This window comes from Callithrix jacchus, chromosome 17 (assembly GCF_049354715.1).
Source record: "Callithrix jacchus isolate 240 chromosome 17, calJac240_pri, whole genome shotgun sequence".
Taxonomy (NCBI): domain Eukaryota; kingdom Metazoa; phylum Chordata; class Mammalia; order Primates; family Cebidae; genus Callithrix; species Callithrix jacchus.
This window is the reverse complement of record NC_133518.1, coordinates 25,202,923-25,217,651: the sequence shown is the minus strand read 5'-3', so window position 1 is coordinate 25,217,651 and position 14,729 is coordinate 25,202,923. Positions and strand designations below refer to the sequence as shown.

The window sequence follows — 14,729 nt, the reverse complement described above, 5'->3', positions numbered from 1 at the left end:
TTCTTGTCTTCTGCTGGGTTTTGAGTTTTTTTGATCTTGCTCCTCTAGCTCTTTCAATTTTGACGATAGGGTGTCAATTTTGGATCTCTCCATTCTCCTCATATGGGCACTTATTGCTATATACTTTCCCCTAGAAGAGTGCTTTAAATGTGTCCCAGGGATTCTGGCATGTTGTGTCTTCGTTCTCATTGGTTTCGAAGAACTTCTTTATTTCTGTCTTCATTTCATTGTTTACCCAGTCAACATTCAAGAGCCAGTTGTTCAGTTTCCATGAAGCTGTGTGTGGTTCTGGGTTGGTTTCTAAATTCTGAGTTCTAACTTGATCGCACTATGGTCTGAGAGGCTGTTTGTTATTATTTCAGTTGTTTCACATTTTCTGAGCAGTGCTTTACTTCCAATTATGTGGTCAATTTTAGAGTAGGTGTGATGTGGTGCTGAGAAGAATGTATATTCTGTGGATTTGGGGTGGAGAGTTTTGTAAATGTCTATCAGTTTTCTTGCTCCATGTCTGAGTTCAAGCCCTGGATATCCTTGTTGATTTTCTGTCTGGTTGATCTGTCTAATATTAACAGTGGAGTGTTAAAGTCTCCCACTATTATTGTGCGGGAGTCTAAGTCTCTTTGTAAGTCATTAAGAACTTGCCTTATGTATCTGGGTGATCCTGCATTGGGTCCATATATGTTTAGGATCGTTAGCTCTTCTTGTATCGATCCTTTTATCATTATGTAATGGCCTTCTTTGTCTCCTTTGATCTTTGTTGCTTTAAAGTCTATTTTATCAGAGATGAGAATTGCAACTCCTGCTTTTTTTTTTTTGCTTTCCATTTGCTTGGTAAATCTTCCTCCATCCCTTTATTTTGAGCCTTTGTGTATCCTTGCATGTGAGATGGGTTTCCTGGATACAGCACACTGATGGGTTTTGGATTTTTATCCAATTTGCCAGTCTGTGTCTTTTGATTGGTGCATTTAGTCAGTCCATTTACATTTAGGGTTAATATTGTTATGTGTGAATTTGATACTGCCATTTTGATGCTAAGTGGCTGTTTTGCCTATTAGTTGTTGTAGATTCTTCATTATGTTGAAGCTCTTTAGCATTTAGTGTGATTTTGGAATGACTGGTACTGGTTGTTCCTTTCTATGTGTAGTGCCTCTTTCAGGAGCTCTTGTAAAGCAGGCCTGGTGGTGACAAAATCTCTGAGTACTTGCTTGTTCGCAAAGGATTTTATTTTTCCTTCACTTCTGAAGCTCAGTTTGGCTGGATATGAAATTCTGGGTTGAAAGTTCTTTTCTTTAAGAATGTTGAATATTGGCCCCCACTCTCTTCTGGCTTGTAGTGTTTCTGCCGAGAGATCTGCTGTGAGTCTGATGGGCTTCCCTTTGTGGGTGACCCGACCTTTCTCTCTAACTGCCCTTAATATTTTCTCCTTTATTTCAACCTTGTTGAATCTGACAATTATGTGCCTTGGGGTTGCTCTTCTTGCGGAATATCTTTGTGGTGTTCTCTGTATTTCCTGCATTTGAGTGTTGGCCTGTCTTGCTAGGTGGGGGAAATTTTCCTGGATGATGTCCTGAAGAGTATTTTTCAGCTTGGATTCATTCTCTTCATCACATTCTGGTACATCTATCAAATGTAGGTTAGGTCTTTTCACATAGTCCCACATTTCTTGGAGACTTTGTTCATTCCTTTTTGCGCTTTTTTCTCTGATCTTGGTTTCTCGTTTTATTTCATTGAGTTGATCTTTAACTTCAGATATTCTTTCTTCTGCTTGGTCAATTCAGCTATTGAAACTTGTGCATGCTTCTCAAAGTTCTTGTATTGTGTTTTTCAGCTCCTTTAATTCATTCATATTCCTCTCTAAGTTATCCATTCTTGTTATCATTTCCTCGAATCTTTTTTCAGATCTTTTTTCAAGGTTCTTAGTTTCTTTGCATTGATTTAATACATGTTCTTTTAGCTCACAAAAGTTTCTCATTATCCACCTTCTGAAGTCTAATTCTGTCATTTCGTCACAGTCATTCTCCGTCCAGCTTTGTTCCCTTGCTGGTGAGGAGTTTTGGTCCTTTCTAGGAGGCGAGGTGTTCTGGTTTCAGGTGTTTTCCTCCTTTTTGCGCTGGTTTCTTCCCATCTTTGTGGATTTATCCACCTGTCATCTGAGTGGTCACCCAGATTGTTGGTGATGAAGTATTTCTGTTACTTGGTTTTCCTTCTACCAGTCTAGCCCCTTTGCTGTATGACTGCTGAGGTCCACTCCAGGCCCTGCTTGTCTGGGGTGCACCTATAGCAGCTGTGGAACAGTGATGGATGCTACCAGTTTCTTTTTCTGCTATCTTTGTCCCAGGATGATGCCTGCCAAATGTCAGTCTTTTGGATATAGAGGGGTTAGGGATGTGCTTGAGGAGACAGTCTGTATTTTATAGGAGCTCAATTGCTGAGCTGTGAGCTCTGTTGTTCATTCAGGGCTGTTAGGCTGCTATGTTTAATTCTGCTGCAACAGAGCTTCTTAAGAAACCCTTTTTTTCTCAGATGCTCTGTCTTGGGGGGTTGGGGCTTTATTTTTGGATGTCCATTGAGGTGTCCTGCCCAGTTAGGAGGCAGTCTAGTCACTATTTGCCTGCCGAGGCTCCGCCCTGCTGTTGTGAGGTTCGTTCTGTTGCTGCAGGCTCTGCTCTTCTGCTGCAGCCTCCGCCCTGCTGCCACGGGCTATGCCCTGTGGCGGAGTCTCTCTGTTGTATTGGGTTGCCTCGGCAATGGCAGGCTGCATCAGCAGTGGGCATGGATCTCAATAGGGGCGGATTGCCTCGGTAATGGTGGACGCCCCTCCCCCACGGAGCGTCTCAGGGAACGTCTCACCGGGAGCATTTGGAATCGCCATTTTGTTTGTCCCACTGCACTACCCCAAACGCTGTGTCCCTGCAATCCCCGGGGCTGGCCCACTGTCCAAGTCCCGATCAGTCTCAAGTTCAGCCCTCTCAAGTCTCAGGTTGCTGGTTCAACAGGGCACCCGGACAAGTGCATCCTGTGCAGAGCGCTGTGTAGGGCCGGCCACCGCCACCCTGGCTGCTGGCTGCACCAGCCAAAACCTCTGCCTGGCATCCTGCGTCTCCTTTATACCTGGGAATTTCCCCATTCTGTGGGCAACAAAGATCAGTCTGGAAATGCAGCTCTGACTCACCTCTCCGCACATTCATTGAGAGCTTCAATCCTGGGTTGTTCTCACAGCACCATCTTGAGTCCTCCTCCCTATTTCGTCCATTTGCAAAATCAGATTATTAAAATTTTTCCTGTAAAGTTGTTTGAGCTTTTATATATTCTGGTTATCGCTGGCTCTGCTCAAATCTTGATGCTGATTTCTTAAAACAGAATTCTTTGTTCTGGAAACCTCAGTTTTTGTTCTAAAAATCTTCAACTGGTTATGTGAGCCACACTGACATTATTGAGATAATGTGAGGTATGTGTATCTATACATCTGTATACACACATACAGATTACATGTGAAATTACTTATATGTAAACCAGTAAATAGATCTAAAAGGATGAATATATCATTAGTGCCAACCACATAGTGGGTAATCAAGAAATCTGCTATATCCTCATAAAGTCATTTCTGCCAACACTCCCGGTTACTTGGACTGCTGAGGAGGGAAGATTGTTTCAGCCTAGGTGTTTGTCCAGCCTGGGCAACATAATGAGACCCTACCTCAGGGGAGATAGGGTACACCTTCTCCGCTCTCTCTCTCTCTCTCTCAGATGGAATTTAACTCTGTCTCCTAGGCAGGAGTGCAATTGCATGATCTTGACCCACTGTAGCCTCTGCCTTCTACATTCAAGTGATTCTCTGCCTCAGTCTCCCAAGTAGCTGGGATTACAGGCATGCATTACCTCTCCCAGCTAGTTTTTGTATTTTAGTAGAGACAGGATTTTGTTATGTTAGCCAGGCTGGTCTCAAACTCCTGACCTCAAGTAATCTGCCTGCCTCGGCCTCCCAAAGTGCCAGGATTATAGTTATGAGCCACTGGTCCCCACCCTCCCTTCTGTTTTCTAAAAGCCACTATTTGCTGTGAATATGAGTCTCATCATTATTCACACATCTTTTTGTTCTTCTGTGTGTCTCCTCCTGTTCCTTGGTTCTGGTTGTCTAGTTATATCCAGGGAGGGAAAGATTTGAGAATAGTGCTAATATCTTTCCTGCATTTCCTCACTAAATCCTGAGCCTGATTTGTGTGTGATGTCATGTTAGTGAAAAAAGGGCAGCATGGGAGTGAGGCCACTAGCTTATGCTGAGCAGCAGTATACCTGGGGCACATCTGTGATGTTGGCTAGGAGAAATCACAAATGCTTCTAGAAGTGGAGGTCCTACTCACCCACTGGGGAGCAGGTTAGATGCCCTCCCTGGGTTCTCAAGATGGAAAGGAGGCTGAGAGTGGGCAGTGGTTGGGAAAGGGGTAACAGAAAGGAGCAAGTAGGGCAATGGAGAAATGGCATTCCTGCTGTAGCTTTCTGCACTGTTTTATGATTGACTTGTACATGTGAACCTTCTAGATGTGCAGGCACAGGGTAAGACTGGTGGAGTAGGGCCAATTCAAGGTTGGATAGGATTTTGGTGGCACGAAAGGAAAGTAGTATAAAAGGTCAGGCACGGTGGTTGATGCCTGTAATCCCAGCACCTTATGAGGCCGAGGTTGTCGGATCACCTGAGGTCAAGAGTTTGAGACCAGCCTGGCCAACATGGTGAAACCTCATCTTTATTAACAATACAAAAAAAATTGGTCTGGTTTAGACTTGTGATTTGCACCCAAATTCAAACAATTTAAGTTTCTCACACATTTCCAAAGAAGTAAAGACTTGCTTGATGTGAAATAGGCTCGTTGTGGACTCAAGGAAAATTGATGATGTAAGGAAATTGGGAGAGTTTGGATCTGTTCTACCAAAAACGTATGATTTGTAAATGACCATTTTATCTTTTTTTCATCAATGTGTGCATCTCCTGTCCTGTGTTTTCATTTAGAATATGACTAATTCTGAGAGCAATTCTCAAGGGGAATCTGGTTAAACACATAAATTTTATTAATTACAAAAATATGAAAGAAATCTTTGTTTTCATTTTCAAGTAATACACATGGGACTAGTTACTAGCATCAGTTTGGACAGCAGTGAAAGAGGACTTACATGGTAAATCCTTTAGAGTTGGTAAAGAATGTGGAAACAGGATGAGGTAAAAAGCAAGAGAAATCTTGAGTCAACATTCCAGAACTTTCAGCTCTAGCCTAGAATCTTCTGAGATGACGGTTCTGAAGACTTTAGTCTTTACTTAGCTATTCTATCTTTAATGCTGTTTTTCTGTGTGTGTGTTTTTTTGTTGTTGTTGTTTTGTTTTTGGGTTTGTTGTTTTTTGAGACGGAGTTTTAGTCTTGTTGCCCATTCTGGAGCAGAGTGGCACTGTCTCGGCTCATTGCAACCTCTGCTTCATGGGCCCAAGCAATTCTTCTGCCACAGTTTCCTGAGTAGCTGGTGTTGTTTGTGCCACCTCAGCTGGCCATTTTTTTGTATTTTTAGTAGAGACAGAGTTTCACCACATTGGTCAGGTTGGTCTCAAACTCCCGATCTCAGATAATCTGCCCATTTCAGCCTCTGAAAGTGCTGTGATTACAGGTATGAGCCACTGGGCCTGGCCTTCAATGCTGTTTTTAAAAGCTGGTTCTCTTGCAACCCCAGCCACTGCTCTGATAGTTCAGTAGTCTAGACACCCTGTGTGGAAGTGCCTTGAAGGTGCCGCCTGCACCTTCTGGGCCCTAGAAGTGGCGGAAGGACCTTGTGAATCATGCTGAGCAGGATTGCCTAGCTTCCCCTCAGGTGACTCCCAAAGGTGGCTCTGACTGGGAAGATCCAAAGCTTTCTTGTGACACATTAGGTGTGACCCTCAAGTGAAAGGGTTGTTGTCTACTTTGGAAGCGTTGCATTTTTACATGGTCCCCGCCCATCTCCATAGCAAAATAATAGTTAATCTTAGCTAACAGTCATCGAGTGCTTGCTGCCTGGTAGGCACAATCTCCACCTGTGATTGTCTCTGTGTCTCATATGTTAATTGGGACTTACAATAATATCAACCCCACAGTCGGAAATTAAATCACACAGGGAGAGGGAAATGCTTATGCAACATGTGACCAGTGCATGTAACAGTACAATTCCCTGCTGTACCCTTTCATAATACATGTAAATATCATGCAAATGTGCTCCTTGAAAAAGTGGTCATTGAGCACTTACCAGGCCCTAGGGACACAGTTCCCCTGCAGCTTGCATTCTAGTGGGGAGAGGCAGGAACAAATGCTAAAATATGCAGGATGCCAGGAGGGGTCCATGCTCTGAAAGAAAAGGGAGAGGGAGAATAGTTGTGTCAGGAGAGTCTCTCTGATAGCACAGCATGTGAGCAGAGACCAGGGGATATGAGGGAGCAAGCACCAGTGCTATTTGTGGGGGAAGACAGTAAGTGTAAAGGCTCTGAGGCTGGAGCATTCCCTGAGGATAAATGGCAAGGAGGAGATGGAGGAAAGGACATCTCCCTAGATGGAGAGCCTAGAGGGCCCTGGCCACATGGAAAGAGGCTCCTGCAAGATGGAGGCTCTCAGAATCATTCTCTTTTGCTTACATCCAAACACATGTCTCTGACCTGCATAAAGAGCTCGGATGGCTGATGGTAGTCCGGACTACAAGTGCACACAACCACACTGGGCTACTTTTTGTATTTTTTTTTGGGTAGAGACAGGGTTTCACCATGTTCCCCAGGCTGGTCTTGAGCTCCAGAGGCAATTCAACCAGCCTCAGCTTCCCAAATGGCTGGATTATACATTTTTGCCTCCGTGTCTTGCCCGCTAAGGTTTAATTTGTGGGCATGTGCATGTGTGGGAGCAGATGCACTCGCACAGTTTACACCCAGTACAAAGCCTGTAACACTTAATTATCTTCTTTTTTTCTTTTTTGAGATAGACTCTCAGTCTGTCACCCAGGCTGCAGTGCAGTGGCATGATCTTGGGTCACTGCAACCTCCGCCTCCCGGGTTCAAGCAATGCTCATGCCTCAGCCTCCTAAATAGCTGGGCCCACAGGCACCCAACAGCATGACCTGCTAATATTTGTATTTTCAGTAGTGATGGGATTTTTAACCATGTTGCTTGGGCCAGTCTTGAACTCCTGAGCTTAAGCAATCTATCAACCTCAGCCTCCCAAAATGCTGGGAAGCCCAGCCAATTATCATCATATTTTAATGACCATGTTGCCAACGAGATGCTCCATGTCTTCCCTTTTGAAAAGTTAAAGATACTGTGGTTCACTCTGCAACCCACATCAACTGCCACAGGAGCTCTCTTTCTCCTCTGGGATTGGATAGAATAGGCAAAGAAACACTGCACTTCCATGGACTCCTGATTCTGTACAATGTTATCCACCTTTGGCCATTTTTTAGTCTTCACGTGTATGTAACTACCAATAACAACACTTTTAAGAAGGTAGTGCCAGTGGAAATGACTAAGAAATGTTGACGACTTTATGGTCAAACATACCTGTTCATTGAAGTATGTCTCTTGTCCCTGTAGATTTAAGTTCCCCTCCTAGTAAGTAGCTAGCTAAGAACACAGGTGGGTGCCACCACTGTGGGGGTTGAACTTGGAGCTTGCTGCAGAAAATCCCATGTGCCCCACCCTCAGATCCATGGACCACGATTATTTTATTTTCACATGGAGAAAAAATAGGAGGTAGAGCTATCCAAAGGTGGGGTGAATCCAGATAAGCAGGCTTCACCATGAAACGGGGTGCCCCATATTTAGCCTAGGCCACCCATTTTCTGCAGTCTTGCTACTCAAATTGTAGGCTCTGCAAACTAGGAGACCATAAGGATCAGCATCAACTGGGCACTTATCAAAAAGCAAAATCATAGCCCTACCCAAGACCTGCAGCATCAGAACTTATACTACACAGGAATCCCAAGGGACTCCTTTGCCTTGTTGAAGATTTGAGAAGCAAGTGCCCTAGAATACACTGAGAGGCCATTTGAGGTGTTTGGGTCAAATAGAGTGATTTGAGGTTTCTCCTTAGTTTAGAGTTTTTCAAATAAGACATCCCTTCCAGGTTAACCCATTTTACACTACTTTTTTAAGATAAAAATCACCTAGGGCTCATGAGTTCAACATTCTGGGTCTTGTCACAATAAATATTTATGAAGCACCTCTTTTGTGCAAGGCAGTGTGGCCTGAGTGGAGATGGTCAGGACATTCCATAATGGAACCAGAATATGGAAGAAAGCTTCACTGTTTACATCTTACAAACTTTTGTGCAAATTAGCATAGGGGTTTTTGAAACTGCTTTCATACCTGTAACAATCATCAGTGTAACTGTAATGTTTGCAGTAGTGGATGGTGAACTGAAAAAAGCACAACTGACAGATTCAGTTGTCACCGAAAATCTCACATTCAGATTCACAATGAATATTTGGTTTTAAAGAAGCATTAGATCGGGCGCTGTGAGAACAACCCGGGATTGGAGTTCTTGTTGTGTCTGCGGAGAGGTGAGTCTGAGCTGCATTTCCAGACTGATCTTTGTTGCTCACGGAACGGGGAAATTCCCAAGTGAAGAGGAGACGCGGGATGCCAGGCAGATATTCCGCCTGGCGAAGCCGGCAGCCGGGGTGGCGGCGGCCGGCCCTACCCAGCGCTCCCCACAGGGCGCACTTGTCCGGGTGCCCCGTTGAACCAGCAACTGGAGACGTGAGAGGGCTGGACTTGAGACTGAGCTAGACTTGAACAGTGGGCCAGCCCAGGGGATTGCAGGAACAGAGCGTTAGGATTGGCCCAGTGGGACAAACAAAACCGCGATTTCAAACAAGTCCCGTGCAGACCGCCCGAGACGCTCTGAGGGGGAGGGGCGGCCACCATTACCGAGGTAACCCACCCCAACTGAGATACACGCCCATTGCTGACGCAGCCAGCCGTTGCCGAGGCAACCCATCCCTACTGACATACACGCCCACTGCTGACGCAGCCAGCCGTTGCCGAGGCAACCCGTCCCTACTGAGATACACGCCCACTGCTGACGCAGCCAGCCGTTGCCGAGGCAACCCATCCCTACTGAGATACACGCCCACTGCTGAGGCAGCCTGCCGTCACCTAGGCAACCCGCTACAACAGAGAGACTCCGCCGCAGGGCGTGGTGGAGAACAGCAGAACAGCGGAGCCAGGGCGAGCCTCACAACAGCAGGGCGGCCTCGGCAGGCAAACAGTGGCTAGTCTGCATCCTAGCTGGGCAGGACCTCAACGGACATCCAAAAATAAAGCCAAAACCCCTCAACACAGCATTTGAGAAAAAAAGGGTTTTTTAAATGAGCTCTGTTGCAGCAGAATCAAACATAGCAGCCTAACAGCCCTGAATGAACAACACAGCTCACAGCTCAGCAATTAAACCCCTATAAAGTACAAACTGTCTCCTCAAGCAGCTCCCTGACCCCTCTATATCCAAAAGACTGACATTAGGCAGGCACCATCCTGGGACAAAGATAGCAGAAAAAGAAACTGGTAGCATCCCTCGCTGTGCCACAGCTGCTAGAGGTGCACCCCAGACAAGCAGGGTCTGGAGCGGACCTCAGCACTCGTACAGCGAAGGGGCTAGACTGGTAGAAGGAAAACCAAGCAACAGAAATACTTCATCATCAACATTCAGGGTGTCCACTCAGAGACCCAATCGAAAAGTCAGCAACTACGCAGACGACCAGCGGACAAATCCGCAAAGATGGGAAGAAACCAGCGCAAAAAGGAGGAAAACACCCGAAACCAGAACACTTCACCTCCTAGAAAGGACCAAAACTCCTCACCAGCAAGGGAACAAAGCTGGACAGAGAATGACTGTGACGAAATGACGGAATTAGACTTCAAAAGATGGATAATGAGAAACTTTGGTGAGCTAAAAGATCATGTATTAAATCAATGCAAAGAAACTAAGAACCTTGAGAAAAGATTTGAAAAAAGATTTGAGGAAATGATAACAAGAATGGATAACTTAGAGAGGAATATGAATGAATTAAAGGAGCTGAGAAACACAATACGAGAACTTCACGAAGCGTGCACAAGTTTCAATAGCCGAATTGATCAAGCAGAAGAAAGAATATCTGAAGTCGAAGACCAACTCAATGAAATAAAACGAGAAACCAAGATTAGAGAAAAAAACGCAAAAAGGAATGAACAAAGTCTCCAAGAAAGGTGGGACTATGTGAAAAGACCTAACCTACGTTTGATAGGTGTACCAGAAGGGGACGAAGAGAATGAATCCAAGCTGGAAAATACTCTTCAGGACATCATCCAGGAAAATTTCCCCCACCTAGCAAGACAGGCCAACACTCAATTGCAGGAAATTCAGAGAACACCACAAAGATATTCCACAAGAAGAGCAACCCCAAGGCACATAATCGTCAGATTCAATAGGGTTGAAATAAAGGAGAGAATACTAAGGGCAGCCAGAGAGAAAGGTCGGGTCACCCACAAAGGGAAGCCCATCAGACTCACAGCAGATCTCTCGGCAGAAACACTACAAGCCAGAAGAGAGTGGGGGCCAATATTCAACATTCTTAAAGAAAAGAACTTTCAACCCAGAATTTCATATCCAGCCAAACTTAGCTTCCGAAGTGAAGGAAAAATAAAATCCTTTGCGAACAAGCAAGTACTCAGAGATTTTGTCACCACCAGGCCTGCTTTACAAGAGCTCCTAAAAGAGGCACTACACATAGAAAGGATCAACCAGTACCAGCCATTCCAAAATCACACTGAATGCTAAAGAGCATCAACATAATGAAGAATCTACAACAACTAACAGGCAAAACAGCCACTTAGCATCAAAATGGCAGTATCAAATTCACACATAACAATATTAACCCTAAATGTAAATGGACTAAATGCACCAATCAAAAGACACAGACTGGCAAATTGGATAAAAAGCCAAAACCCATCAGTGTGCTGTATACAGGAAACCCATCTCACATGCAAGGATACACAAAGGCTCAAAATAAAGGGATGGAGGAAGATTTACCAAGCAAATGGAAAGCAAAAAAAAAGCAGGAGTTGCAATTCTCATCTCCGATAAAATAGAGTTTAGAGCAACAAAGATCAAAAGAGACAAAGAAGGCCATTACATAATGGTAAAAGGATCGATACAACAAGAAGAGCTAACGATCCTAAACATATATGGACCCAATGCAGGAGCACCCAGATACATAAGACAAGTTCTTAAGGACTTACAAAAGGACTTAGACTCTCACACAATAATAGTGGGAGACTTTAACACTCCACTGTCAATACTAGACAGATCTACCAGACAAAAAATCAACAAGGATATCCAGGGCTTGAACTCAGACCTGGAGCAAGCAAACCTGATAGACATTTACAGAACTCTCCACCCCAAATCCACAGAATACACATTCTTCTCAGCACCACATCACACCTACTCTAAAATTGACCACATAATTGGAAGTAAAGCACTGCTCAACAAATGCAAAACAACTGAAATCATAACAAACAGCCTCTCAGACCATAGTGCAATCAAGTTAGAACTCAGAATTCAGAAACCGACCCAGAACCGCACAGCTTCATGGAAACTGAACAACTGGCTCTTGAATGTTGACTGGGTAAACAACGAAATGAAGACAGAAATAAAGAAGTTCTTCGAAACCAATGAGAATAAAGACACAACGTGCCAGAACCTCTGGGACACATTTAAAGCAGTCTCTAGAGGAAAGTATATAGCAATAAGTGCCCATATGAGGAGAATGGAGAGATCCAAAATTGACACCCTATCGTCAAAATTGAAAGAGCTAGAGGACCAAGACCAAAAAAACTCAAAACCCAGCAGAAGACAAGAAATAACTAAGATCAGAGCTGAGCTGAAGGAGATTGAGACACGAAAAACCCTTCAAAAAAATCAATAAATCCAAGAGCTGGTTTTTTGAAAAGGTCAACAAAATAGACAGACCACTAGCCAGATTGATTAAAAATAAAAGAGAGAACAACCAAATAGATGCAATAAAAAATGATAAAGGGGAAATCACCACAGATTCCTCAGAAATTCAAACCATCATCAGAGAATATTATAAACAACTCTATGCGCATAAACTAGTAAACCTGGAAGAAATGGACAAATTCCTGGATTCCTGTGTCCTCCCAAGCCTAAACCAGGAGGAAGCTGAAACTATGAATAGACCAATAACAAGGTCTGAAGTTGAGGCAGCAATTAAGAGCCTACCACACAAAAAAAGCCCAGGTCCAGACGGGTTCACAGCCGAATTCTACCAGACACACAAGGAAGAGCTGGCACCATTTCTTCTAAAACTATTTCAAACAATCCAAAAAGAGGGAATCCTTCCCAAATCATTTTATGAGACCAACATCATTCTGATACCAAAACCTGGCAGAGACCCAACAAGAAAAGAAAACTTCAGGCCAATATCCATGATGAACATAGATGCAAAAATCTTCAATAAAATATTGGCAAGCCGACTGCAACAGCAAATCAAAAAACTTATTCATCATGATCAAGTAGGATTCATCCCGGGGATGCAAGGCTGGTTCAACATACGCAAGTCTATCAACGTAATTCACCACATAAACAGAACCAAAAACAAAAACCACATGATTATCTCAATTGATGCAGAGAAGGCATTTGACAAAATTCAACAGCCCTTTATGCTAAAAACCCTCAATAAACTCGGTATTGATGGAACGTATCTCAAAGTAATAAAAGCTATTTATGACAAACCAACAGCCAATATCATACTGAATGGGCAAAAACTGGAAGCATTCCCTTTGAAATCTGGCACTAGACAAGGATGCCCTCTTTCACCACTCCTATTCAATATAGTACTGGAAGTTCTAGCCAGAGCAATCAGGCAAGAAAAAGAAATAAAGGGTATTCAAATAGGAAAGGTGGAAGCCAAATTGTCTCTATTTGCAGACGACATGATAGTATACCTAGAGGACCCCATCGCCTCAGCCCAAAAACTCCTGAAACTGATAAGCAACTTCAGCAAAGTCTCAGGATATAAAATCAATGTGCAAAAATCACAAGCATTCGTCTACACCAATAACAGACTTAAAGAAAGCCAAATCAAGAGCGAACTGCCATTCGCAATTGCTACAAAAAGAATAAAATACCTTGGAATACAACTCACAAGGAACGTAAGAGACCTCTTCAAGGAGAACTACAAACCACTGCTCAACGAAATCAGAGAGGACACAAACAGATGGAGAAACATTCCATGTTCATGGTTAGGAAGAATTAATATCGTGAAAATGGCTATACTGCCCAAAGTAATTTACAGAATCAACGCTATCCCCATCAAGCTACCATTGACTTTCTTCACAGAACTGGAAAAAACCACCATGAACTTCATATGGAACCAAAAGAGAGCCCGCATAGCCAAGTCAATTCTAAGCAAAAAGAACACAGCGGGGGGCATCACACTACCGGATTTCAAACTATACTACAAGGCTACAGTAATCAAAACAGCATGGTACTGGTACCAAAACAGAGATATAGACCAATGGAACAAAACAGAGGCACCGGAGGCAACACAACATACATACAACTATACAATCTTTGATAAACCTGACAAAAACAAGCAATGGGGAAAGGATTCCATGTTTAACAAATGGTGTTGGGAAAACTGGCTAGCCATGTGCAGAAAGCAGAAACTGGACCCCTTCCTGACACCTTACACTAAAATTAACTCCAGATGGATTAAAGACTTAAACATAAGACCTGGCACCATAAAAACCCTAGAAGGAAATCTAGGCAAAACTATCCAGGACATAGGAGTAGGCAAGGACTTCATGAACAAAACACCAAAAGCATTGGCAACAAAAGCCAAAATAGACAAATGGGACCTAATGAAACTCCACAGCTTCTGCACGGCAAAAGAAACAGTCACTAGAGTGGATCGGCAACCAACAGAATGGGAAAAAATTTTTGCAGTTTACCCATCTGACAAAGGGCTGATATCCAGAATTTACAAAGAACTCAAACAGATTTACAGGAAAAAAACAAACAAGCCCATTCAAAAGTGGGCAAAGGATATGAACAGATACTTTACGAAAGAAGACATATATGAGGCCAACAATCATATGAAAAAATGCTCATCGTCACTGATCATCAGAGAGATGCAAATCAAAACCACACTGAGATACCATCTCACACCAGTTAGAATGGCGATCATTAAAAAATCTGGAGACAACAGATGCTGGAGAGGATGTGGAGAAAAATGAACACTTTTACACTGTTGGTGGGAGTGTAAATTAGTTCAACCATTGTGGAAGATGGTGTGGCGATTCCTCAAGGCCTTAGAAATAGAAATTCCATTTGACTCAGCAATCCCATTACTGGGTATATATCCAAAAGACTATAAATCCTTCTACTATAAGGACACATGTACACGAATGTTCATTGCAGCACTGTTTACAATAGCAAAGACCTGGAATCAACCCAAATGCCCATTGATAATAGACTGGATTGGAAAAATGTGGCACATATACACCATGGAATATTATGCAGCAATCAGAAATGATGAGTTTGTGTCGTTTGTAGGGACATGGATGAATCTGGAGAACATCATCCTCAGCAAACTGACACAAGAACAGAAAATGAAACACCGCATATTCTCACTCATAGGTGGGTGATGAAAAATGAGAACACATGGACACAGAAAGG

At 43.4% G+C, this 14,729-nt stretch overlaps 1 protein-coding gene across 6 annotated transcripts in view; it reads right to left on the bottom strand.

Moving 5' to 3' along the window:
* The window catches only part of LOC144579887 (uncharacterized), a 291,251-nt gene that overhangs the window by 138,109 nt on the left and 138,413 nt on the right, over positions 1-14,729 (bottom strand). For all 6 annotated transcript variants that reach the window (XM_078353943.1, XM_078353940.1, XM_078353939.1 and 3 more), the window contains one exon: positions 6,262-6,359. The gene's annotated coding sequence lies outside the window, so the exon portion shown is untranslated. The remainder of the gene's footprint in view (positions 1-6,261; positions 6,360-14,729) is intronic.